At 44.0% G+C, this 27,645-nt stretch overlaps 1 protein-coding gene across 5 annotated transcripts in view; it reads right to left on the bottom strand.

Annotated features, from left to right (window-relative positions):
• LOC126251534 (thymocyte selection-associated high mobility group box protein TOX-like) overlaps window positions 1–27,645 on the bottom strand; it is a 488,002-nt gene that overhangs the window by 217,896 nt on the left and 242,461 nt on the right. For 2 of the 5 annotated variants that reach the window (XM_049952058.1, XM_049952050.1), the window contains exon 2: window positions 25,094–25,142. The exons of the other annotated variants lie outside the window; for them this stretch is intronic. The gene's annotated coding sequence lies outside the window, so the exon portion shown is untranslated. The remainder of the gene's footprint in view (window positions 1–25,093; window positions 25,143–27,645) is intronic. 5 annotated transcript variants of the gene reach the window in all.

Here is a 27,645-nt window from a genome sequence, read left to right as displayed (position 1 = left end):
TCCACGGAGACAACGTACCACCGTTCTGGTCAACTGAGACATAACGAGTACCATAACGAGTTCTTTTCCCATTTCTGTCATACTCGTTTCACCCACAAACGTTGAAGAGGTGCGGATACAACTGACACAAACAAGCAGAACGCCAATAAAATTGTAGAGGCAAAGGGAAGTAAAAATGTATGACGTATTTCTAGTCAAAAATGTTCAGATGTGTGTGAAACCTTTTGGGACTTAACTGCTAAGGTCATCAGTCCCTAAGCTTACACATTACTTAACCTAAATCATCCTAAGGACAAACACACATACCCATGCCCGAAGGAGGACTCGAGCCTCCGCCGGGACCAACTGCACAGTCCATGACTGCAGCGCTTCAGACCGCTCGGCTAATCCGGCGCGGCTATTTCTAGTCGCATTTTTATTTGAGTCATCACCACGGATCTCCTGTGCCAACCTCTTCATCTCAGAGCAGCACTTGCAACCTACGTCTTCAATTATTTGCTGGATGTGTTCTAATCTCTGTCTTCCTCTACAGTTTTTGTCCTCTACAAATCCTTCTAGTACCATGGAAGTCATTCCCTGATGTCTTAACAGATGTCCTATCATCCAGTCATCCAGTCCCTTCTGGTTGCCAGTTCTGGTTTTCCCACAGTCCATGTTTCAATGCTGTGCTCCAAACATACATTCTCAGACATTTCTTCATCAAATTAAGGTCCAAATTTGATACTAGTAGACCTCTCTTAGCCAGGAATGCCCTCTTTGCCAGCACTAGTCGGCTTTTGACGTCCACCTTATTCCGTCTGTCATTGGTTATTATACTGCATAGGTAGCAGAATTCCTTAACTTCGTCTACTTCGTGACCATCAATCCTGATGTTAAGTTTTTCGCTGTTCTCATTCCTGCCACTTCTCATAACTATCGTCTTTCTTCGATTTACTCTCAGTCCATATTCCGTGCTCATTAGACGGTTCATACCATTCAGCAGATCATGTAATTCTTCTTCACTTTCACTCAGGTTAGCAATGTCATCACCGAATCGTATTACTGATATCCTTTCACATTGAATTTTAATCCCACTCCCGAAACTTTCTTTTATTTCCATAATTGCTTCTTCGATGTTCAGATTGAACAGTAGGTGCGAAAGACTACATCCCTGTCTTACACCCTTTTTAATCCGAGCACTTCGTTCTTGGTCGTCCACTGTTATTATTCCCTCTTGGCTCTTGTACACATTGTATATTACCCGTCTTTCCCTATGGCTTACCACTATTTTTCTCAGAATTTCGAACATCTTGCACCGTTTTACATTGTCAAACGCTTTTTCCAGGCCAACAAAGCCTGTGAACGTGTCTTGATTTTTCTTTAGTCTTACCTCCATTATCAACCGCAACGTCAGAATTGCCTCTCTGGTGCCTTCGCCTTTCCTAAAGCCAAACCGATCGTCATGTAACACAGGCTCAATTTTCTTTTCAGTTCTTCTGTATGTTATTCTTTCTAGCAACTTGGATGCATCAGCAGTTACGCTAAGTATGCAATAATTCTCGCACTTGTCAGCTCTTGCAGTCTTCGGAAGTGTGTGGATGATATTTTTCTGAAAGTCAGATGGTATACCGCCAGGCTCATATATTCTACACACTACAGTGAATAGTCGTTTAGTTGCCACTTCCTCCAATGATTTTAGAAATTCTGATGGAATGTTATCTATCCCTTCCGCCTTATTTGAAGTCCTCCAAAGCTCTCTAAATCGACTCCTGTTTCTTCTTCTATTACATCAGCTAAATCGTCCCCCTCATAGAGGCTTTCAATGAACTCTTTCCACCTATTCGCTCTCTCCTATGCAGTTAACAGTGGAATTCCCGCTGCACCCGTAATGTTGCAACCTTTGCTTGTAATTTCACCGAATGTTGTTTTGACTTTCCTATATGCTGAGTCAGTCCTTCAACAATCACTTCTTTTTCGATTTCTTGCCGGCCGAAGTGGCCGTGCGGTTAAAGGCGCTGCAGTCTGGAACCGCAAGACCGCTACGGTCGCAGGTTCGAATCCTGCCTCGGGCATGGATGTTTGTGATGTCCTTAGGTTAGTTAGGTTTAAGTAGTTCTAAGTTCTAGGGGACTAATGACCTCAGCAGTTGAGTCCCATAGTGCTCAGAGCCATTTGAACCATTTTTTTTTTCGATTTCTTCGTATTTTTCCTGCAGCCATTTCGTCTTAGCTTCCCTGCACTTCCTATTTATTTCATTCCTCGGCGACTTGTATTTCTGTATTCCTGAATTTCCCAGAACGTTTTTGTCCTTTCTTCTTTAGTCTACATAAACATAAAAAAAGGAATCACAGCACTGTAAGGAGGATTGACTTCATATTTTTACACGATGCTCTGCTGAACATTTAGACGGAGAAGGAATTACAGAGGGGAGAAGGATACGTACGGAGCTACTGAACATGTAGACGGAAATGGACGGGGGAGGAAGAGATGTAGATAGAAAGAGGATGAAAGAATGGATGGGCGGAGAGAGCGGAGGGGGAGGGGGGGGGCAAGGAATTTAGGATGTATATTGCGGTTTGGAACCATTTAGCCCAGCAAAAAGGTCAGCATCTGACATCTGCGACAACGAAACTTTTGACTTAATGTCAACGCTTAGTTCCATAACAATAATTTTACGAGAATGATCGACAGTACATACCTCATGAGATGTGAAGAAATAGTGAGGAGTTCCGTGGACGATTGTGTCACATCGATCACAATACTTGTCATAGTGATTGATTACTGTGTTTGCTGGCCGGGAGAAGATAGCGGTGTATAAGTTGGGCAGATATGGGCGGGGCGTTCGGATGAATACGCCGCAGCATACGGGTTATGTGAATAAATCTTTAGAACCTATCCAGTCTCTCCCTGAGACAATACCTGCGCAAGCACAGCAGCAGCTAGTACGGGAAGCCAATATTTTCTATTTGTCGGCATATCATCTTTCCGTGCGTGTACCAATGGCTGCTTTCCCCAGACTTTCACCGAGTACCGTTACCTGGATTGAAGTAAGCTACCTACATACCTCTACAGAAGTAGCGAAGTTCTCATGCTGTTACACAGATAAATCACAACGATTCACTAAGTGAGGCACGTAAGGCTGTAGTCTCGATTTCGTAAAAGAGGATCTCCAAGTCCTCGAACGATTACTTTTATTTATGATTTCTTGTGACTGTCAACGGCCGTGCATTGAGGACACACCGGTTCCCATCAGCAGTTTAGCACCCTGCTCTTGGATGGGTGACAATCCGGGCCACCAAGCGCTGTTGACCAGCCGGGATGCACTCAGCATCACGACACCATTTGAAGAGCTACTTTACCGAACAATGGCCGCACCAGGTCACGAAAACTGACAACGGCCGGGAAAGCCTTTCACACAATCGTCTGAGGATGACACGGCGATCGGTCAGTACCGTTGGTCCTTCCGAGGACTGTACAGGCGGAGTTTTTCTTGTGATTCTTGAAATAACTTCAGATGTATGCCGGAAGTTTCGTTCAATAATGTCGTGGTTGTGTTTTCCTTGTCCTCGTCCATCTGATTTACTGCTATGTCTGTCTGCTGGGGGATGTAAGAGGGAGAGGAGAGGGGCGGGCTGCAGAAAGGAGGAGGAGCTGATGCTCTCTTGCGGATGTGTCTGAAGGTCAGGCAATACTGAAACACTACTTGAATGAATGCCACTATACCTGATTATCAGTACGAGATGTTGTCCTGTTTTGCACAGTAGTTACGTAGTAAAAGTCAAACGCGAAACATGATGAACCAAGGTTGTCAGCCAACAAAACACACAGTCTGTCAGTCGCTTCTTGCCAAATAAAGCTGTATATTACATTTACATTTCATAATAGCTGCTGCGTCGAAGTTGTACCAAAAGGAAAGGAATTCTGAACGTAATAAAGTGAAACCGCCCGATGTGAAACGTGGCCCTACTGAATCCTGTTCTGACTAAATATACGCATGTAGGACGAAACGGATGATTATTTATTCGGGAATTGTTAGCATGGCAACAGAGTTGTGAGTTCAGGGTGAGTCAAAACGAACATTACAACTTTGGAATGATATATAAATTTATTAAAATAACTTATAGAATCGGTAGATGTTTCATTTTGTAGCAAACAACCTCATGTTTCTCATAAAAGTGTCAAGTGTCATTTTGGTTCGATGTGTCTACCATTTGTGACACAGCAAACATCCCACTGGAAATCAATTTCTTCCCACACTCGTTGCAGCAAATCGGGCGTAACTTGTACAACGGCAGTGTAGATTCGATTTTTCAGGTCTGCTAAATTGTCTGGTAGGGGAGGAACATACACACGATCACCCCAGAGAAAGAAATTAAGTGGTGTCAACTTCGAGGTGGCATCAACACGTGGGCGATCTGGTGATTTATCATATTGCAGTGAATAATCCGTCTCAACAAAGTTCTTGTGTCAACAGTAAATTGCAGGTATGCTTTGAGGTTCTTTAGCATGTTCGGTGCCAAACAGTTGTTTAAAGAGTTCGTTTCATGAAACCAAAACAGACAGCGAGCACGCTCTGCACCACCAGTGGAAGTAGCTATTTTAACTGTGCACTGCGCTGCCCCCTCTCCACCCCTTGTGGAGGAATGGGGTTCTGTTGCACTACGTAAATAAAACTTGATGTTGTTTGCTACAAAATGACACATCTACTGATTCTGAAGTTATCTCAACAGATTTATGTATCATGCCAAATTTTCAAAGAACTTTTTGACTATCTTGTATAGGCAAATGTAGAGTAAAAGTTACTATAAGATGCGGTACACGTCAGTGAGAACGTCGGCAGCAGGAAGTGAACACAAAGACATTGCTACGGTGTATGAAACAGCGGAAAAATGTTTCCAACCATTCGGTAAACCGATGATCCACGGAAAGACCTAACAACACTGTGTTCCTGCCTACCCAAGAAACACTGTCAGCCAGCACACCCTCAGCTACAATACCCACTATGCCACAGAAGTACTTTGGGGTATAACAGGTAAATGATCAAGAAATTTGGTAAGTCAGTCGTCGTCATGTAAACGATCTAGGCTCCGTTTCCTAATGTCTTGTAAAATATGTTAGCTTCGTCATCCTTAATAATGTTTTATGTGTCTGAGTCATTACACAAAATAACAGAATGAGAGAGTTAGAGGGAGTTAAATAATGATAGAGAGGAACATAGAGAAGGGTAGAGTAGACAGACAGACAGACAGCAGAGAGAGAGAGAAATTGAGCAGTGCAGTGTTGGCGACCGCAGTAATGGCGGCCATTACCAGTCGTTATGGGATACTCACCGTGACGTAACGTTCGTGACTTCGTGCAACTGTCTGTCTTGGCACGAGAAATAGTTTCGCGAATAAAACTTGTATCACGACTGCCGCGATATAAGGCACACGATCACGCAGCAGTTTCTCAACACTGCGCAGTTTATTCCAGCAACGGAACCTCGTAAAAACGTTTTACAGACAGCGGACGAAAAAATAATGGGCGCGCCCGAACGGCAGTTTCACGACACGCTACAGACTACTGCAGTTGAGATAATACAACACTGTCACGGGCCCTAATCGACGATGAATGTCTTTCGAAACTGCGAAGCGGACGCGCGTGTTAGTGCTGATTACGAACTGCGAGCAACACGCAAAACTCCAGTTGGAAGAGTAAGAACGAAATAATCGTTACCATTATGAACAAATGTTGTTTATCATACAAGTCCCGCACTAGCTTTTCGAAATGTCAGTCGTCTGAATGAATAGTAGAGGTATTACTGGGTGAAGCTCGGTCCTTCATTTACCATAATTTCTAGTGAGGTTTTGTCACTTTGTCCACAACAGAAACGACTGTGCTCAATGAATGGCATGCATATTCACTTACTTTTATAATGCACTCTCCCTTGAAATTAGCAAAGAAGCTGCAATGTGTCTGCACAAGATAAGGCCCGGAAAACACGAAAGAACCATCTCGTGGGCGAAGATGTGCCGGTGGTGCCAAAGAACATTGCTGTAGTAGCACCGTTGTCCGCTGACGATGGTGATGTGTAGAGAAAAGTATCCTCGTTGAACGATCGCAACGGACTGCAGAAACAACTGAACTATATTTCCACATGGTGCGAAGAATAGCAGCTCTCTGTAAATCATAAATGTGTGATATTGCCTATAACAAAGAGAAAGAGCTCGGCGGAATCTGATAAATATACATAATTAGGGTTAACACTAAGAAGCAGTATGAAATGAGATGATCACGTAAAGTCCGTGTTTTAAAAGGCGAACGAAAGACTTAGAACTGCTGGAAGGATTCTGGGAAAATCAATGCGTCTGTACAGAAATTCGCATGCAAGACGCCAGTGCGCGATCAGTTCAGTTTTTCCAGTGATCGGGTTATCAATAAGGCATGACAGCAGATATCGAGTGAATTCAGAGATGCCCTGCTAGCAACGTAACAGGGTCTTACATCCTATAGGAAAGTGCAACAAAAATACCCGGAAAACTGAAATGCAAATCCTTTGAAGAAAGACGACGTAATTTTCGCGAAACCCTCTTCGGTAAATATAAAGAACGTGTGTCCGAAGAAGACTGTGACCATTGTGCTGCCACCATCGTATTCCTCGCTTAGAGGTCATGAGAAAAAGACAAGAGAGTTTAGGGTCCATACGGACACTTCCAGATAGCATGCGAATGGAATGCGAAAGAAGATCGGTAACATTGCTACGATGTACACTCCGTCATGCTCTGTACAGTGGCTTGCGAAGTATGCTGGGTGTATCATAATTAATGGCGTAAACGCGTACAGTTGAAAGTATACGATACTAGAAGCAAAAAAGTCTAGTAAACATGGGATCTAATGTGCATACCTGAAGGACTGTGGGCACCTCTTAATCTTCGATACTGTGAAACAAATCTCTTCTGCTGCAAGTTCATCGTTTTTCATATTTTAGACGGAGATAGTATGGACCAAAACAAGGATAAACTGACTTGTAAACATGGGATCAAAAGTGTATACTTTTAAGAGCTATGTGTACTTGTTCAGTAGAAGAGATGTGTTTCACAGTAGCGAAGATAAACAAGTGATGATAGCTCTACAGGTATGCACTTTTGACGCCATGTTTACTAGTCAGTTTTTTCTTGTTTTGGTCCATATTATCTGCCTCCAAAATATGAAAAACGAAGAACTTGCAGCAGAAGAGATTTGTTTCACAGTATCGAAGATTAAGAAGTGCCTACAGCCCTTCAGGTATGCACATTAGAGCCCATGTTTAGTAGACTTTTTTGCTTCTAAATGGGTCAAATGGCTCTGAGCACTATGGGACTTAACATCTGAGGTCATCAGTCCCCTAGAACTTAGAACTACTTAAACCTAACTAACCTAAGGACATCACACACATCCATGCCCGAGGCAGGATTCGAACCTGCGACCGTAGCGGTCGCCCGGTTCCACACTGAAGCGCCTAGAACCGCTCGGCCACACTGGCCGGCTTTTGCTTCTAGTATCGTTTATTTTCAACTGGATACATTTACGCCATTAATTATGATACACCTGTATACATAGATGTAGGTGTTGATGAAGTAGTAGGCGGAATTACAGATCTCTTGGTCTGTAGGTGACCGATTGTGGACAAATGATCAGCTGAAGCTGTATCCATGGCCATTAAACTCTACAGCCGCATGCGACACTATTTGCTCTTCAGTATATTTGAAATAGCGTAGGATCGCTTAGCGATGAAACCATCATGTTTTCTGACGCTGACAGTCGATAACGAATTTTCATGTAATACGATACACCATATCACGCACCCTCTTCCCCCTTTTGCACCGATATGACCTTACGAGTAGTATACTTCTCTCTCAGCTAACCAAGTCTTGTTATTGAATGGGTGCAGCAGCCATCCAGACGTGCGTTAGATGAAGAGCTACGAGGAGACGTGCAAGTATGGAGGATGATTTATTGCCGGAAGTACCCGCAAGCTGCAGACAGAAGCCGAGGGTGATATTTGCGGTGTAATGACAGTCAAGAAACAACAGAACAGACGTCGTAGTGGCATTTATGACGAGCGCTGCACGGGGAGCGGGAACGGAGGAAGCCTGCGAGAGGAGCAAGCTGCCGTCGCTCGAGAGCGACCGATAAATATGCGCAACACGGCTCGCGGGGACGCACACACACGCACACTTAGGAGGTGGTAGTTGTAGTTGCAGGTGGCCCTTCAGCTGTCACGGAGATAAAGCACTCGGGCCGGCGCTCAGTACCCGCGCTGGCGAGGAGCCCGACCGCGCGATAAGAACGGCCGACACTGCAACGGCATTAGGCAAGCTCCGCCGCTCAGATTTATCACCGAGATTGATTGCTATTACTCTTCCCGGGAGAGGAAGCTCTGCACTGTTTCTTTCTTCTCCGTACATATACGTACAAAAGAAAGAGAAAAAACGAACAGTTTCTTAACTTGAGTTACAGTCTCTGAGTCCAAAGATGGAAGCTGAACGAGTGCAGAATAGTATTATGGGCCGGATGAAAAGAAATTATAGCATGGTATTTGGTGCCGTAAACCTGCGTGTATTTGCGCTACGGAGGCAGTAAATCGCCAGTGGGACGAGATGGACGGACATCGTCTGCTGTTTTAATTTAAGCGTAACCAGTTCCATACCTGCACTGCCAACCTCTGACTGCCATTGCTCCCGAGAATGCACTTAGAGTGGCAGGTGTCACATGATATACCAACCGAGCACAACTGAGTGAGACTGAATCCCTAAGTCTATGATAGTCATCTTCAGTTGTCATTAACCTATTTCCCCGTATGTATCTGACATGAAATGACAGATGTGAAAATTACTAGCACTTGAGGGACGTGTCAATTAACATCGGCATACATCCGCCTTTGTAATAACACCTGCTGACGCTCTCTACAGCGCGGGTCGCCAATGTCAAACAGCATCCGCCCCGCGGACGACGTAGGGCACGACGACCACGACCACAGCCACAGGTGGCACCTGCAGTAACTGTGCTGGTCACTAACAACGACCTCAAATAGCATCTAACACAGAGCTTATTCATCATTACTGTTCGCTCTGTCTCTCGCTTGTGTCTAATGTTGCTTGGGATATTTCGTAACGATACACTTCGTGATCAAAATTACCCGGACACCTGGCTGAAAATTACTTACAAGTTCGTGGCGCCCTCCATCGGTAATACTGCAATTCAATGTGGTGTTGGCCCACCCTCAGCGTTGATGACAGCTTCCACTCCCGCAGGCATACGTTCAATCAGGTGCTGGAAGGTTTCTTGGGAAATAGCAGCCCATTCTTCACGAAGTGCTGCACCGAGGAGAGGTACCGATGTCAGTCGGTGAGACCTGGCACGAAGTCGATGTTCCAAAACATTCCACAGGCGTTCTGTAGGCTTCTGGTCAGGACTCTGTGCAGGTCAGTCCATTACAGGGATATTATAGTCGTGTAACCACTACGCCACAGGCCGTGCATTATGAACAGGTGCTCGATCGTGTTGAAACATGCAATCGCCATCCCTGAACTGCTCTTCAACAGTGGGAAGCAAGACGGTGCTTAAAACATCAATGTAGGCCTGTGCTGTGATAGTGCCATGCAAAACAATAAGGGGTGCAAGCCCCCTCCATGAAAAACACCCCACACCATAACACCACCGCCTCCGAATTTTACTGTTGGCACTACACACGCTGGGAGATGATGTTCACAGGGCATTTGCCGTACCCACACCCTGCCATCGGATCGCCACCTTGTGTACGGTGATCCGTCACTCCACACAACGTTTTTCCACTGTTCAATCGTCCAATGTTCACGCTCCTTATACCAAGCGAGGCGTCGTTTAGTTTACCTTCGTGATGTGTGGCTTATGAGCAGCAGCTCGACCATGAAATCCAAGTTTTCTCACTCCCGCTTAACTGTCATAGTTCTTGCAGTGGATCCTGATGCAGTTTGGAATTCCTATGTGATGGTCTGGATAGATGTCTGCCTATTACACATTACTACCCTCTTCAACTGTCGGCGGTCTTTGTCAGTGAACAGACGAGATCGCTGTACATGTCCCTTCACGTTCCGTTCACTAAAACATCGGAAACACTGGATCTAGGGATGTTGAGGAGTGTGGAAATCTTGTGTACAGGCGTATGACACAAGTGACACCCAATCATCTGACCACGTTCGAAGTCCGTGAGTTCCGCGGAGCACCCCATTTTGCTCTCTCACGGTGTCTAATGACTACTGAGGTCGCTGGTATGGAGTACCTAGCAATAGGTGGCAGCACAATGCACCTAACATGAAAAAGGTATGTTTAGGGGGGCGTCCGGATATTTTTGATCACATAGTGTAAGTCCTAGTATTTGATACCATGCGGCAAGTTACATGTGTTGGTGGAATATACCAGTAGCGGAGTTTATTACTAACACTGAAGCAGAACAGCGACTAACCAAACGGGTATGATTTCTGTCGAAGCCATCCGGCGGGATGGGTGGCGGGAATCCGTCTTATAGCTAGTTACAGGATGACTCAAAAGTCCGTTAACATTTGAAAATGCGCTATTTCACGGTACAACGTAGACAGAGAAGTAAAACTTGACGCACATGTCTGAAATGACACGGGCTTTTACTGAAACCAAAAACGAGTGCGAAAACTAGGCAACAGATGGCGCTGAGCAAATTGTCAATGTGATGGGTGCGAGGTACGCCGATATGTTACAGAATCGTATCATCCATAGGCTGGTTGCTGGTCCCTTGCTGAGAGGTACGACTTTTATGCAGGGTGGCTCTCAACACATTACTACACGTGTGAAAGATCTTTTGCGCACATCGTTTGGGCCGTGCTCAGGCGCCAGTTCCGTCACGCTTGGCCTCCCAGATCCCCTGTGCTGCTGCTTGTTGTGGTGTTACCTGAAGTTGCGAGTATAACGCGATCGTCCGACCTCATTAGGGATGCTAAAAAAACACCCGCCGGCAATTCCTCACCGTACCTACTGATTTGCTGTACAGTGCTGGTCACAACACAGGCCCTTGACTACAGGTATTGATTGGTGAATGACGCCGACATGTTAAGCATTTGTTATAAAGAACATCGTTTTTGCTAAAAATCAGTTGTTAAGCCAATTACTGCTTTTGTATCATATGAACATTCTGTGTACTTTATTTGGTTTCAGTAAAATCCCATGTCATTCCAAACATGTATGTCAATTTTTACCTTTGTACTTACATTATTCCGTGATGTATTGAATTTGGGTCAGCCTGTATATTCTGTTGAGTAACTCTGTTTTTATTTACCTACTCTGTTTTTAACTTTTAATTACGTAATATTTTCTATGTTTTTTTATGAATTTGTATTGATTGCGTAACATGTAAGTAAGTTATGAATAATGTCTGCGGACTTGTAGCTTAATGTTAAGAATTGAAATTAGTGCCCTATTTTCATTTGCCAGACTATGGATTGCTGCATGTACAGCAACATAAATAATGTTCATTTAACAACTGAACTGAAGACTCCGATGAAAGAAAAATAGATTGAAAAAATGGTTCAAATGGCTCTGAGCACTATGGGACTCAACTGCTGAGGTCATTAGTCCCCTAGAACTTAGAACTAGTTAAACCTAACTAACCTAAGGACATCACAAACATCCATGCCCGAGGCAGGATTCGAACCTGCGACCGTAGCGGTCTTGCGGTTCCAGACTGCAGCGCCTTTAACCGCACGGCCACTTCGGCCGGCAAAATAGATTGAAGACCAAGGTCTTTTCGGTATTGGTGCCTTTTCAGATCAAATGCTGACACAACTGGAGAAGGATGTGGAAGAACATCGGTTGCTTATGAGTGGAAATATTGCACAATTTACTGCACGATTTACGGAAACCACGAAATACGTAAACAGAATTGACGGACGAGGATTTGAACTACTCAGTTCGAAAAATGCACGCTTGCTTGAGGCGTAACTGTGTGGCAATTCTCGTCTGGTTCATCGTCTACGCCACTAATGCATATTACAAAAAAAAGTGAAAATCACTCATTCACAGGTTAACTGTAAGTAAACCTAGATGGGCCTCACAGAAGGTGCGCTGTGCTTGGTCTGGGAAGCAAATAATGCTTAATACGGGAGCGAAATAACTAGTACAAGTTATATGGAAACAACACAAACAGCAAATACAAGAAGACCACCCAGCTTGTTGCGAAGTCATTGCGAAGTTCTCATACCGAAACTCGAATGTATATACGAGGAATAGCTCACATTAAATAACAATTTCAGGTTCTGGAGGTATGAAGGTTGACTGTTGTGTTAAACGTTAGTCTCAGTGACGACAAGAAGCCACTTGCGACGGAAAAAGTCATTTTGACCAGGCGAGAATTTGAACACAGTTCAGACTGTATAAAAATACGGTATTTCGACTGTTTTATAATTCAGCTGCCGTCCCAGCTATCCTTGCTTGTGTCTCCAACTCGATTCCATCTGATAGAAGGGCCAATCGGCTGGTAGGCGAAGGACATACATTCACCTATCGACATAAGAAATTACTCGGTTACGGTACCATTAAGTTAAACGAGTGTTGCACACCAAATACAACATTGTCTGCGGAGAGTTGATCTGTTGTCTGAGTTTATTTTGCTAGCAGTGCGAAATTGATAGCCTTCCTAAGAACTTGCATATTGAAATGGTACAAGGGCATCTGCGACATTTACGTTACTCACGTCCCCCACAGCGGATGTTCATAAATCACCCGGTTTTTACATTCAGGCTGTGAGTTTTGTCTATCTGCCATAACTGCGAAGGTGAAAATTCAGTGGCAGTATATTCGATAGCGATGTTTTAAGTGTGTGATTTGTTACATTTCACCGAACGTTCCACATGCTAACAAAACTAACGAGAAATGATACTAATCTGCATTAAAAATGGTCTTTTCTTGTTTCCCTGCCTGTATTATTGGTTCAGAAATGTGTATGTCAACAAAGTATTCTATGAGTACATGAAGCAAGATATTTTTCTTCTAGGTTCAATTCAATTGGCTCTGAGCACTATGGGACTCAACTGCTGTGGTCATAAGTCCCTTAGAACTTAGAACTACTTAAACCTAACTTACCTAAGGACAGCACACAACACCCAGCCATCACGAGGCAGAGAAAATCCCTGACCCCGCCGGGAATCGAACCCGGGAACCCGGGCGTGGGAAGCGAGAACGCTACCGCACGACCACGAGATGCGGTCTTTCTTCTAGGGATGAAAACATCACAGACTTATAGTGATACGGAGACGCCCGAAACCCAATTAATTCCAAAGACGCATACAATTTAGGTTTTCTGTAAATACCTAATTCGTTGCTTCCTCGTCTCTTTGTGGATTATGTTTAAGGTGAGAAAAATGAAATATCCGAAAGAGGGAAACGATGGGAAGTTAAATTTTAACATTCCAACGTCAATGAGGCCATGATTCGGCTGCCAGAGATGGTCTCGGGCGTCGACATGTGTGATATTTCTCTAATTTTGGTTTGTAGAATGGAACTGTTTTAAAAATACGAGAAGTATACAGGCATGCAGCGAAGCTGTAATTAGATTAACACGTCATCGTTTGGGTCGTAAGTTTGCCAAGCGGCAGAGATTGTCCTTGCTCATCAGGGTGACAGAAATATGGAAAGCCACGTGTATGTTTCACTCATGTTTACACCGGCGGAGAAATGCTCCTGTCGGAGCACAAAAAATGCGATAGCTTGGAACGAGCTGTCTCAGTCCTCACTCCGCCTTCTTCACCAAAAATTTTGGCATGCACTCTTTTAAAAAAGAGTATTCTAAATCCTTTTACCCAGTCTCTCTTTGTAGTTAAGCCTCCATACTCAGCATATCTCTCTCACTGTCTATACATGTTTCTAAATTCCGGGGGGAGGGGGCGGTCCAACTTACGTTTCCCCCGTACCCACGTGTTTAAAATTTCAGTCCAAAATGAGCGCTACCCTATAAAGCCATCTCTCTTTCTCTTTTACTGCCACTGTCTCTCACTGACCATAAAAGTCTTCTTTGTTTTTGGCTACTTAGCCACCTTTTTTTATTGTCAGTTTCTCTCTCCCACAATCACCGTCTCCTCTCTCTTTTCTCTCCCACTGGTACTGTCTCTCCTCTGTCCTCTGAATGAGGCGTGAGGCGGCTGGTCCCCCACTGTTCTGTCAAGTCTTTTAAAGAGGAACATATTCGCATTTCTTGTGGTCCGACAGAAACATTTTGCCGCTGGTTCCCTTCTTTTCCCTGCCACAGCTGGGTGTCCTACGTATATAAAACTAATTCTATTTGTTATTAAATTTTGACCGCTTAATAATAAACTTTTACATATGTACACAACGAATAAGTACGCATAATATAAATTACTACATTTTTTCTGGATATTTTCTCATCTTTCACGATTCATTGAAGCGCCAGGCTGATGATTTTATCTTAAAAGAGTAAATATGTTATTAGAAAGATTTTACTGAATTCGCAGTTTTTCCAGTTTTACGTAATTTTTGGTAGTCCTTTTTAAGTTCTTTTCGGGCATGTTAAGGCCCTTTTTAGCCCATTTTTTGTCACTGCAGTACCACGTTCGGCATATTTACACAGACGTGAAGTGGCCATTATACAGAGGCAGCACGTCATCAAGTTTTATTGGCGAAAACGTTCTGACTAAAAACATACTTTGGTGACCTCAGAACCCTTGCCACATGGTCACTACGTCAGTTAAAACTACATTTAGGCCTCAGACCGGATATTACGTAAGTACGGTAAACTTGATCCTCTGTGTCTCGGTAACGGATACTGACACAAAAAAGAGTTTCAAGTTTCCCCGTAATATTATCTTAAGAACTTTCGGTAAGAATTTCGGAGATTTGCCTTAAACAGAAATTATAGAAGTGGTGATCCCCACAACTTTGGTACCCAAAATTCATGGTTTATCGGGTGTATCTTGATAATGGATACAGATTTCGGAAACGGGAAAATGACGTTTCTGGATGACTGTGTAAGGAACGTACAACTAAAATTTGAGCCATTTTCTGTGGTTAGTTGTTTAGAGAACTGCGGCCCACGATGCAAAAACGGCTAAAAACCGACTGTTGCGGTTTTCTGCATAAGTGGGGTAACTTTGAACCTCTGGATCTCATTAACGGACTATGATATCGAAAAAAAGTTCAGAAGTTCCACTAGAATATCGTCTTAAGAACATATGGTAAAAATATCGGCGATCAGCCATGAACAGGTATTATAGAAGTGGTCAACTCCATAACGGCTACTTTTCGTACACAAAAATCGTGGTTTATCAGGGTTTTCTCAGCAACCGCCTATGACAAACGGTGCTTTTATAAGCTACCTAAGGTCCACCCTGTGTTGTTGTTGTTGTTGTGATCTTCAGTCCTGAGACTGGTTTGATGCAGCTCTCTATGCTACTCTATCCTGTGCAAGCCTCTTCATCTCCCAGTACCTACTGCAACCTACATCCTTCTGAATCTGCTTAGTGTATTCATCTCTTGGTCTCCGATTTGTACCCTCCACGCTGCCCTCAAATACTAAATTGGTGATCCCTTGATGGCTCAGAACATGTCCTACCAACCGATCCCTTCTGGTCAAGTTGTGCCACAAACTTCTCTTCTCCCCAATCCTATTCAATACTTCCTCATTAGTTATGTGATCTACCCATCTAATCTTCAGCATTCTTCTGTAGCACAACATTTCGAAAGCTTCTATTCTCCACCCTGTACCACATCTACTTTCAAAGAACCAGTCGATCTACTCAACTTGCCTGGGCTGGGGGAAGTGCGCAACGATTAAATTTTGACCCAGTACTTTAGCATAGATACAGTATGACTGTTCTTCCGATAGGTATACAAATGGTCAGTAGGATTAGAGCTATCCGAATCACTTGACCCCTTATCTCACTAAATACAAGTACAAACATGCCATACGACAGGAAACCCTGGTATTTAGGACCAACAGCTATTTGCCCTACTCTTTAAGAAGAGTTGATGGTAATTGAAGTACATTTGATTCGAGTCTTGCTTAGTTTATTCTGTATGCTTATTATGAACGTGCTGTTCCGTGTCCCGGTGGCCACTATGCGTGATGACAACAGCCTAACCACAAAAGCTTTCGTCCGCAGTGGCGTACATGCCGACACTGTTTACATAACAATATTGCATCTTATGGGAACGGAAAGGAAGATTTAAAAGCCATATTTCTTGGATGAATATGCTACTATGTGGTGAGAAGACCACTGCTTGTTATTTTTCCTTCGACATTGCAGACAGTTTTTTGTTTCACGCGTTACCACTCGTCCATTCCAGAACGTGTTTCGCAATATTCCAACTCCTGTTTCACGAACTCATGAATTATAATAGGCAGAGGTAGAAGGTCAGGACTCGGTAATTATGAGTGTCAGACACGGCAACCAGCTACAGGGCTACCACCACAGGGCAGGCTATGGACGCGCTGTTTGACACTGCCTCTGAGGACTCTCACTCGCCAACAGGCAGCGTTGTGACAACTGGCCGGCGGCCGTCGGCGACGACGCGGCTGCTCTGCCGCAACAAGTCGCGACTACCGTTACGGTACTTACTGTACTCGCGGAAAGCGTCCAAGCCGGTTTTCTGCGGCACTGTGTGTCACGTTAACAAGCTCCGACAAGGCCTGGCTGCTGCCACGCAGCACCGCTGATAGGCGCTAGTTGCAAACGCCACATCCAAATTCTAGACTTCAGTAGCGCCTGGAAGATCGGTAAAAAGACAAACATTTTCGGTAAAGCTTACTGTTTCGAGAAAATGCCTCTTTTTGTCGCGGAAATGTCACTTAATTCGGTCACGCCAAGTTCACATTCGTTCTTGAACTGGGTCCGAAAATGTACAAAGGCCAGTCAAATGAAAATGAGAAAGAGACAACTGTCAGCTGTTTATTATTTGAAGAGTAATCGCCATAACTGTTAAAACATTTCCTTCATGCAAAAATGTTTGCGGTTGCTTACGGAATCCTGATTCTAGACAGGCGTGCACCTCTTTGTCCGAAGCAAATCGACGGCCACAAACGTCTTTCTTCAGGACGCCAAGAATATGGAAATCGCGTATGGAGGACGTGTAAGGCCTCCCCAGCGAAGCTTTTGCGGCGTAGGCAACATGTGGGCCCGCCTACATCCTACATACAGTCCCGATCACCCACCCTGCGATTTCCATAGTTTTGGAGCCCTGGAGAAAGACATTGGCCGTCGATTTGCTTCGGACGAAGAGGTTCACGCCTGGGTACAATCGTGGCTCCGTAGGCAACGGCAAACCTATATCCATGAAGGCACTGAACGCTTTGTCTCACAGTGAGAGAAATGTATTAACAGTTACGATGATTACTTTTGAAATAATAAACAGTTTACTTGATTTTTCAAAAAAATGGCTCAAATTGCTCTAAGCACTATGGGACTTAACTTCTAAGTCCCCTAGAACTTAGAACTATTTAAACCTAACTAACCTAAGGACATCACACACATCCATGCCAGAGGCAGGATTCGAACCTGCGACCGCAGCAGCAGCGCGGTTCCGGTCTGACGTGCCTAGAACCGCTCGGCCACACCGCCGGGTACTTGATTTTTCCCGTCTGTCTCGTTTTCATTTGATTGCCCCTTAAATGAATGAGAGTAAATGCGGAGTTGTAATCCTGGGAGCCCAATTACAAGAAACTCATTAATGCAAAACAGAAAGTATGGAACGTGACATGTTCGTCCTTAGGATAATTTAGATTAAATAGTGTGTAAGTTTAGGGACTGATGACCTTAGCAGTTAAGTCCCATAAGATTTCACACACATTTGAACATTTTTGAACAATAATTTTCAACTTCTCTATGTGAACAATTGTGCTCAACTGGGATAGAAACCAAGGTATAAAAGGGAACACGAAGATTGTCAACATCATAGATAAAATGAGAGAGAAATATCTACCTCTCGTACGACGGTGGAGGTCACGTGCAAATGCGAGTTGATGGTCACTTGTTGAAAAGAGAGAGAGAGACCCATCGCAGCAAAGGCCCTGGGAAAATCAACAGTGAGACAGAGAAGGATCACCGAGCGAGGTGGCGCAGTGGTTAGCACACTGGACTCGCATTTGGGAGGACGACGTTTCAAACGCGCGTCCGGTCGCCCTGATTTAGGTTTCCCGTGTTTTTCCTAAAGCGCTTCAGGCAAATGCCGGGAGCGTTCCTCTGAAAGGGCACGGCCGACTTCCTTCCCCATCCGTCCCTAAATCGATGGGACCGATGACCTCGCTGTTTGGTCCCCTCCCGCAAATCAACCCCAACCAACAGAGGATTGTCGAAGGGGTGGGGACTCCGAAGTCACATCTGACGTTACCTTCGGCAGGACGCCAGTAAACGCTTCTGACGTCTCGCCGACGGAAAGCATAGGTGTCAAGAAAATGAAGAAAAGCACTGTGACGCCGTCTGTACGTTAGGTGTTTGACGACCATATGTAAGACCCGAATTCGATCCTCGTACCACACAGATGTTTTCCTCAGTGGGAGGACCGGAAAGCGGTCCACCCAATCTCTTGTGGACAACAAAGCAGCTAGTTGGGGGTGTAACTGCTCCTGTGTCGGAAGCGGACATGAATGGCATAGATAGTGATATGCTCCAGTACTCCCATTCAGTTATGCCCCTCGAGAGGTTGACGGTCGGCGAACTAGCGTCCTATTGTTCTACGAAGAAGGGAGTTTAGTGTAACTGGCGGCATTCGAACAGACAATCAGACTAACGGAAAGCCAACGTCACGTTGCATTTCAAACGCTGCGTCCTCGAACGTTGCATCTACAAACGCTGCATTTTCGTCCCCATGTATTCCCATTAGTCTGGTAGGAAGGTGTATGCGTTTAAAATATCGTCACTGTCGAGGACATTAGAGACTTAAATGACAAGTTTAATCGATCGCGATTTCGTTAAATGAAACTTCCCTCTGTTTGCCTGAAGTAACTTATCACAGTTGCAGTCAACCGTAAGAAGAGTAGTCGGACAGATGTTAAAACCTGATCCTCCTGATCAGACGACCAGTATCAGCGTCAACTCAGTCGGATGGAATAGTCCAGTGGTCTACTAAGATATTATCTTATCTGTTTCATTTGCCTTTATTGTTAAATATTCTTACTTTGGTTGAAAGTTATTGTTATCACTTGCTGTATTTGTTATTATGATCAGAGCAACTGTATTGTTCGGTAATTAAATTCTTGGAATCATTTTCCCGCGAAAGGAAAAATATTACCAAAAGGAGAAAATGCATCAAAACTTTGTGAAACAACGAATTTTACAAAAAGTGTTAACATTTTATGGCCATACAGTACAAAGCTCTTCCCAATGGAATATCAGGCGGACGAATATTACCTACGCAGTTTCTCCTTTCTTCGTCAGATATTACATTTTAGAAAACAAAGAGGTGGGATAAAGGGCACATTCCGAATCTGTTGTCTTGGATATGACCTCAGTTGTCAAACGGTTGTGGACTTTGAGACCAAGGGAAAAAGTTCCTATTTTGCAATTAGACACAGAATATGATAGAGATGATGATAAAGAATATGATGATAGAGAATAAACGAAACGGGAGCTGCATCGTTCTCAGTGTAAAACTTCTCAAAGCATTCAGGCTTGTAGTGTGTGGAACATTAAGATGAGTTACCAACAAAATATTCTTATTATCAATATTTGTGTTTCCTGTGACAAATAAAAAATGATGTCTAGATTTTCGAAAATATTTGAAGGCCGCGATGTCACGACATTAACTTCGGCTGATGAAGTCTGAGAAGACTCGGCACGAGAAACGTGCAGGTATTCCGTCCATTAATGTAACTCATCACTGAGCTCCCGTCCCGAAATAATGTAGGTTCCTCAATGGTGTCAATTAACTCCAGAGAAACAAGTTCCGCATGCCACGGAGGAAGCATGACGACACAAAAACCCCATCTGGCAGCAGCGCTGAAGGGCAAGGGAAAGTAACGCTCGTGTCCCAGTTACACGGCAAAATCCGTTAACGGCGACGAGGGGCACGCGAAGGGATGCACGGCGACCTCGTCTCTAGCATGTGATTTTCCTTATCTGCACTGCATTCTCCAGAGTCTCGTCCACACACAACCGTTTATTTCCAGCCGCCGAAAATTTTAGCAAACTACAGTACAGTACACAGCTAAACATTTTAGATAAATACATGAAAATGGTGTAACCTTTCTGCTAAAACTGGTAAATGATTCAGGAAATTTGAACACGTTATTGCATTCTTGATAAGTATTTCCTTCTTAACCTCCCACTACTCTTTGACCTTTCCTCCTACAGAACTCATGAATATTTATTATGATGACTCAGGAGTCAGAGAGATCATAGAATCACAAAATCCAAAGTGCAATAAATTGGAGCCGTTCACTTTTTCAAGTTTCCAACAAATGTTTCGGCACGTAACTCGTGTCAAGCCATCATTGGCTAGCCTATAGGTAGCAACATGAGCAAAATTTCAACTAGTCATTAGTGTGGCAGTTGCTGGCAGTACTCGGCCAGTTCGAGGGGAGTGCAATATTAACACGGGGATGTGTTCTCAAACTGTTCATTCATGTATGTCACGTACGTACACTGAAGTGACAAAAGTCAGGGGAAACGATGTACACGTATACAGATGGTGGTAGTGTGTATCGCGTACACTAGGCATAAAAGGGCACTGGCGGAGCTGTCATTTGTAGCTAGGTAATTCATGTGAAAAGGTTTCAAACGTGATTATGGCCGCACCACAGGAACTAACAGACTTTGAACGCGGAATGGTAGTTGAAGCTAGACACGTGGGACATTCCATTTCGGAAATCGTTACGGAATTCAGTATCTAGAGCTCCACAGTGACAAGATCGTGTCGAGAATACCAAATTTCAGGCATTACCTCTCACCATGAACAACGCAGTGGCCGACGGCCTTCACTTAACGACCGAGAGCAGCGGCGTAGAGTTGTTAGTGCTAGCAGACAAGCAATACTGCTTGAAATAACCGAAGAAATCAATATGGGGCGTACGACGAACGTATCCGTTTTGGCAGGTCGGCGAAATTTGGCGGTAATGGGCTATGGCAGCAGACTACCAACGCGAGCGCCTTTGCTAACAGCGCAACATCGCCTGCACCGCCTCTCCTGGGCTCGTTGCCGTATCTCCGCAGCTCGTAGTCTAATGGCTAGCGCTGCTACCTCTGGATCACGGGTTCCCGAGTTCGATTCCGGGCCAGGTTGGGGATTTCCTATGCCCGGGGACTGGGTGTTTGTGTTATCCTCATCATTTCATCATCATCATCATCATCATCATTCGAGAAAGCGGCTAGATTGGATTGTGTAAAAATTGGACTGTGTAAAAACTGAGACGTTGTACGGGCGCATTTGAGCACCCCACAAACCAAACATCATCATCATCATCGTCGTCGTCGTCGTCATGACCGTATCGGTTGGATCCTATACGACTGGAAAACCGTAGCCAGATCAGATGAACCCCGATTTCAGTTGGTAGGAACTGATGGTAGACTTCGCGTATGGCGCAGATCCCACGAGTCCGTGTTTCAAATCGCTTTGCAGCCAACAAGATGTAGGTTTTCTGTAGTTTCTCAAAATTTCTTAAGATAAATGCTAGATTTGTTCTTTCGAAAAGTATACGGCCGATACCCTTTCCCAACCTAGCCTTGCACTCCGCATGTAATGACCTATCGTCGACGGGACATTCTTCCTACCTTCCTTTCATCTATTTCTCGCTTACATGAAGACGTGTTGTTTGCATACACATTACTTCCCAGATTAATTCCGTTGACTTTAAGGGCAAAAAGTACAGTAGAAAACTAAGATTTTGACAACTGATTGCAAAATATGTTTATCCACCGCGATAAATTTGCTAATGCAAACAATTGTAGGCTCCAGAATGTGATCTGGACCTCAGCGTATCGTTTTATGTGAATCCTCACTGCTAAGATAATAGACAGGGCCGATTGCTTGACCGACAAATTGGTCATAAGTAGCGTTGCACCATATGCTATCAGTGCATACATCAAGCAGTTTATGATAGTAGAATAGATTGCACTGGCCTTGCGTTTGTATTGTGTGCCTGGATGGATGGATGGATATGGTGTTATGGGCCATATTGTGCGCCTGTCATTGCAGAATTTCGCACACTTTGGCAGATAAAAAAAGCTTATGGTGAATACATAGGCACTGTTCTGCTGTTCCACACTTATTCAGTATACACGGCAAATACCTAAACTGTCAAGAATAAATGTGTCTCACAAAGCAAGAAGTAACGCTACGACAGACACCCTACAACTCAGAGACAAAGACGTGACAGTTCTCCTTCATCGTTGAGGAGAACACGAAGAGTCTACCTGCCATCCGTTAGGTCAGACAGTAGTAGATGACAATGAAGTTCGTCATCTGTCGAGAAGCTGTGTGTTACTAGATTTTAGTTGGATCTGTACGTGCTAATGTATCCGCAGATCGAGAGACAGGTAAAGAACCATAAAGAATGTGAATGCGATATTTGTGTTCAATGTTGGGGAAAATCAAGGAAAACGAAAGTCGAGAGAATCGGGCCGAACTCTTCGTCCCGTCTTCCCATCTATGACACTTTGTTTCATTGCACTACTTTAAAACGTATAATCTTGTTATCCTTGATCGATTTTGCATTTTTATCAGAATTGACCGACCTGTCGACATCGAGATAATCGGATCAGATACGGCTAGAGAGGGTGGGTTTAGAGGAACAGCAGTGAGCTTCTATCAGCTTTGCTGAACAGGGTTTTAGAATCCGCTCCTTCACAATATGACACTGGTAACTTAACCGGTACGCTACCATTATTTATGCAAATATGTAGTTGTGTAGGACTGTCATGCGATATGCGGTCACTATCCTGTAAATTCAACTTTTCCTCTTTTCTTCCCTTACTCAAAGAAAAAGAGAGGTGGTGGATCTGTATCCTCAAAGTGTTTACTACACTGCTCATGTTAAACCACGCTGTGCAGATTTAAAATTTGATGTGGATTTGTGATCTGATCTTTTTAAAAAATAAATGTGCCGGTAAAAATCACGGCACAGCGAGAGACTAGGGTCGGGACGACTGCCACTCTTCGTCTGCAACGACAACGCCATAAATCGCTGCCGTAATGCCTCGTTATTGCCGATAACTGTATGGTATTTCGAGGCATATTTAATTGGGCGATATAAAAACGTAATGATAAGAATCAGATTTAGTGCTCAAGCGCAACGGACTAGACACGATTCGGCCATTCGCATCTTTGTATATTACCCCGTAATTTCTTGGGATATTTAATGCGCTCTCAGGTATTACGTGTAATAGCGAACGGAGGCAGTCAGGTGAAAAGCTACGTGTGTGCTGTCCCCGGCGGCAGCCACGGCGGACCGCGGCGGGGGAGCTATTTTTAGCCGCGTAGACGCCGTCGCATTCCACGCGCGCCGCCATTAGTTTTGTTTATGCAGGGAGCTCCAGTTAGTCACGCACTGCTAACCACGATCATTGCACGAGTTGTTGAGCTGCGTTTTTCGTGTTTTGTTTAATTTTCCGTGATGCGCGTAACAACGCAGAAAAATTAATGGTTTACGCAGCCGACTAACACAGGCATCCAGCTGCGCATACTGCGAGTTTGAGGGCCGCAGCATTATTTGGAATAAAAAGGAAGGCACTAAAGAGAATGTGTTAAATTACGTGGTAACGCATCCTCCGTGAGAGTGACACTGCTAATAAGGGTCCTGTAGTACGATCAGCTCCTTGGGCATAGCTCCCGAGTACATTGTGTCCTAATAAATTAACTAGCTCATTAAACATCTCTTAACAACTAATCTTACAGACCGTCTGATGTTCATGGGACTAAATATTATGGAGGAGCAGTATATTTGCCATTAATGTCCCTGAATTGATCGGTGCCTTTTTTTTCTTCGCGGTTTAATATGCAATACGCATAGATGGTGCAGGGAATGGCAACTGAATCTCAATGTACACAAGTGTAATGTGCTGCGAATACATAGAAAGAAAGATCCCTTATCATTTAGCTACAATATAGCAGGTCACCAACTGGAAGCAGTTAATTCCATAAATTATCTGGGAGTACGCATTAGGAGTGATTTAAAATGGAATGATCATATAAAGTTGATCGTCGGTAAAGCAGATGCCAGACTGAGATTCATTGGAAGAATCATAAGAAAATGCAATCCGAAAACAAAGGAAGTAGGTTACAGTACGCTTGTTCGCCCACTGCTTGAATACTGCTCAGCAGTGTGGGATCCGTACCAGATAGGGTTGATAGAAGAGATAGAGAAGATCCAACGGAGAGCAGCGCGCTTCGTTACAGGATCATTTAGTAATCGCGAAAGCGTTACGGAGTTGACAGATACACTCCAGTGGAAGACTCTGCAGGAGAGACGCTCAGTAGCTCGGTACGGGCTTTTATTGAAGTTTCGAGAACATACCTTCACCGAGGAGTCAAACAGTATATTGCTCCCTCCTACGTATGTCTCGCGAAGAGACCATGAGGATAAAATCAGAGAGATTAGAGCCCACACAGAGGCATACCGACAATCCTTCTTTCCACGAACAATACGAGACTGGAATAGAAGGGAGAACCGATATTGGTACTCAAGGTACCCTCCGCCACACACCGTCAGGTGGCTTGCAGAGTATGGATGTAGATGTAGATGTCGTTAGAAACGAAGAACTATCTTAGCTGCACAAGACTGTACAAAATAGCTAGACGCGGCGTGGCTGGAATAATAATCCTAAAAATATCTTTACGTAGTACGAAAAACTGGGAAGACCTATCCATAAATGTCCCTGAATAGTGATCCAACATCAGACTAGTATAGCGTTTGTGACCTCAGTGTAATAAAAGATTACCTCCTTTTGCTACAAGTTCATCATTCTCTTTGCCGATGACTGGAAACAACAGCTTTCTGTATCGTCATAATCTATAAAATTGCGTATTGGGTTCAAGAATCACTTGCGGACTACAGAAGCGAGTGAGATCTTGGCAACGAAGGTAACGGGAACGTCCATAAATATATAAAGAACTAACGGAGGCAGAAAAAGGACATAATAGTACTTACCTTCAGCTAACAGGGAAGCTCACCGGCTGCTTTAAGGACTGCAACTCACCTGCAAAACCACAAAAATATGTCAGGCTAAACGGTAGCAGATGTGCAGAGGTACTTGGCTAATATTACTGTGACATAAAGAAATATGTCAGACGTAACAACACACATTTCGCGGTCACAATACTGTGCACCTACGTCCTCAGTCTATTTCAAAACCACTCCTTAGTGTCTATGGCGTAACGAAACAAGACACGTCGTACAGCACCTTGATTTTCAGCTACACAGTGAAACTGGGGTTATTTAATTTATATAAAAGCTTATAAATGTGTGATATCTATGTGACTAGCGTACGAGGGGTGAAGACTTTTCTCAGGGGCGGTTTACATGTCTCTCGCGGTTCGCACTACGCCCGTCTAAACGCATATCGCTCGATCATTCACGTCTTTCAGTTTATCTCCTCGAGCTCTTTCTGGTGAGATGAACAGTCACTGGTGTGATAAATCAATGCGACTACGTACTTGACACGAAGCCTATCTACCATCATGAGAAATCGAAAATTAAGCCTCAGGCAGAGGACATTCAGACGTTTTACTTAATTCTTTACGAATATTTCTATCTACTGCTTTCACTGGGCTCAGCTTATTTTTTAAGATTAACCACACGCACAGTCACTTAAGGTGACGTCAGCAGCTTCAAGAAAAGTCCTTGCCCAAAGAGAGAAGAGCCACGGGGAGCAAAAACTAATCAAGTGCGAACCCTACAAGGCAGGAGGGGAAAAGAAAGTTCAGTTTGCTCTTCCGGAACTGATGACGTGATTATTTAATACTTATTTCGTTTCATACAACTGTATTCGTCTTTCAGACCAAACGAATGGAGTGGCCACAAATAACAAACGATACGCCTTCCGTTGACAAGTCGAGCAGAATTTTAAAACTGCTTAAAAATTTACGCTTGAGGTGCGGATTCGTCCCCTCACAGCGACTCGACTTTCAATAAATAACTCCAACCCCTGTCAGTCGCGTAATTTTAGGGAAAGGCGAAGACAAAACCCTTCTTTGAAAGCACGGCGAGGACGAATGCAATCCAGGGAAAACAAGCGAGGCGAATAAGGAAGGAAAGGCGGTGGGAAGGGAGGGGGCAGGCAGTGAAAGAACAAGGGGAGCTCTGTAAGCAGCTGTAGGTCGGTAATGAATGTTCCACGCGCCGTTTCCCACCCTCTCTTTTTGCTCGTCACTTGAACCTCGTGGAGGGCTGAACTCGAAGCCGGCGCTGGGATTCTCAGTTTCCCGCTGGCTACGTCCCGTGAAAACCCCCTGTGCACTGAAGCGGGCCACTCTTGTTGCTCGGTTTGCGACACATTTCTGCTGTTTTTAGTTGCCAGTCTATCTTATGTAGCATAGACTTTATGTATCAACTATCATGCAACTCGAGGCTATAAGAGATTTAAATCAGCAGAGTAATTGCACATTCAAAAAATCTGTGGTTTCAACTTGTTATCGACTGAAGCTGCTCACAATAATTTTGCATACTATAAAACCAAATTTCGAAAACAGTGTACTGATCAATCTCGAGTACAGTACACAAAAGAAGACTAAGTTTGTGACACATGATGAAGAATTTAAATATGTTTTTTATTCACTACATATGCGGAACGTAAATGAGAAAAGCGATCGATCGGAAACGGTGAATGGTGGCACAATGAAGTATTCCTTGGAAGTTGAGAAAGAATCATGTGACCATCACATACATACTGGCGATTGTAGATGCAGGTGTCTCCTAATAAATGGTTATCAGCCGGCCGAAGTGGCCGTGCGGTTAAAGGCGCTGCAGTCTGGAACCGCAAGACCGCTACGGTCGCAGGTTCGACTCCTGCCTCGGGCATGGATGTTGGTGATGTCCTTAGGTTAGTTAGGTTTAACTAGTTCTAAGTTCTAGGGGACTAATGACCTCAGCAGTTGAGTCCCATAGTGCTCAGATCCATTTTTGAAATGGTTATCAGTCGAAGTGGCGATGTGTGATGTTCTTCTAGATTATTTATGTGCTCGTTACGAGCAAACAATGCACGTATTGTGTCGATTATGTGTAATAAGGCATACATAATTTTGGACACTAGCGTACCATATCGCGTTCGCGAAAGTGTAACTAAGAACAACACTGATCTATTATGGCTGTTTCCTGCCTAGCCCGTCTACAGTGTTGGCCATTTTTAAAGCTGATGTCCACTTGGAAATTAGCTTCTACATTATGGCCGAAAAATGTTTTGATCAGGTTGATGATGAAGGTGATTATGGTTTGATAATGGTTTTATGATGTAGATGATTACGAGTTTATAGAGGAGAGACTAATCGATCCCCTCATTCTAGGTGAATTCTGATGTTAACGACGAGGAGAAGGAGGGTAAACAGGGACCTTTTCCATTGTGAAATGCACTTCGATGACACGTTAGTGCAATGCATTACTTTCATTACGAAATTTACACATGTCCAAAACACAATACTCTTGACTTATGAAGGCTAGTTGTAAAGTCATTGAAATAGTGGCAGATCGTGTTGGTGCAAAGGATT

The sequence above is a fragment of the Schistocerca nitens genome, chromosome 1 (assembly GCF_023898315.1).
Source record: "Schistocerca nitens isolate TAMUIC-IGC-003100 chromosome 1, iqSchNite1.1, whole genome shotgun sequence".
NCBI lineage: Eukaryota > Metazoa > Arthropoda > Insecta > Orthoptera > Acrididae > Schistocerca > Schistocerca nitens.
The sequence above is the reverse complement of the archived record's forward strand: the minus strand, read 5'-3'. Positions and strand labels throughout refer to the sequence as shown.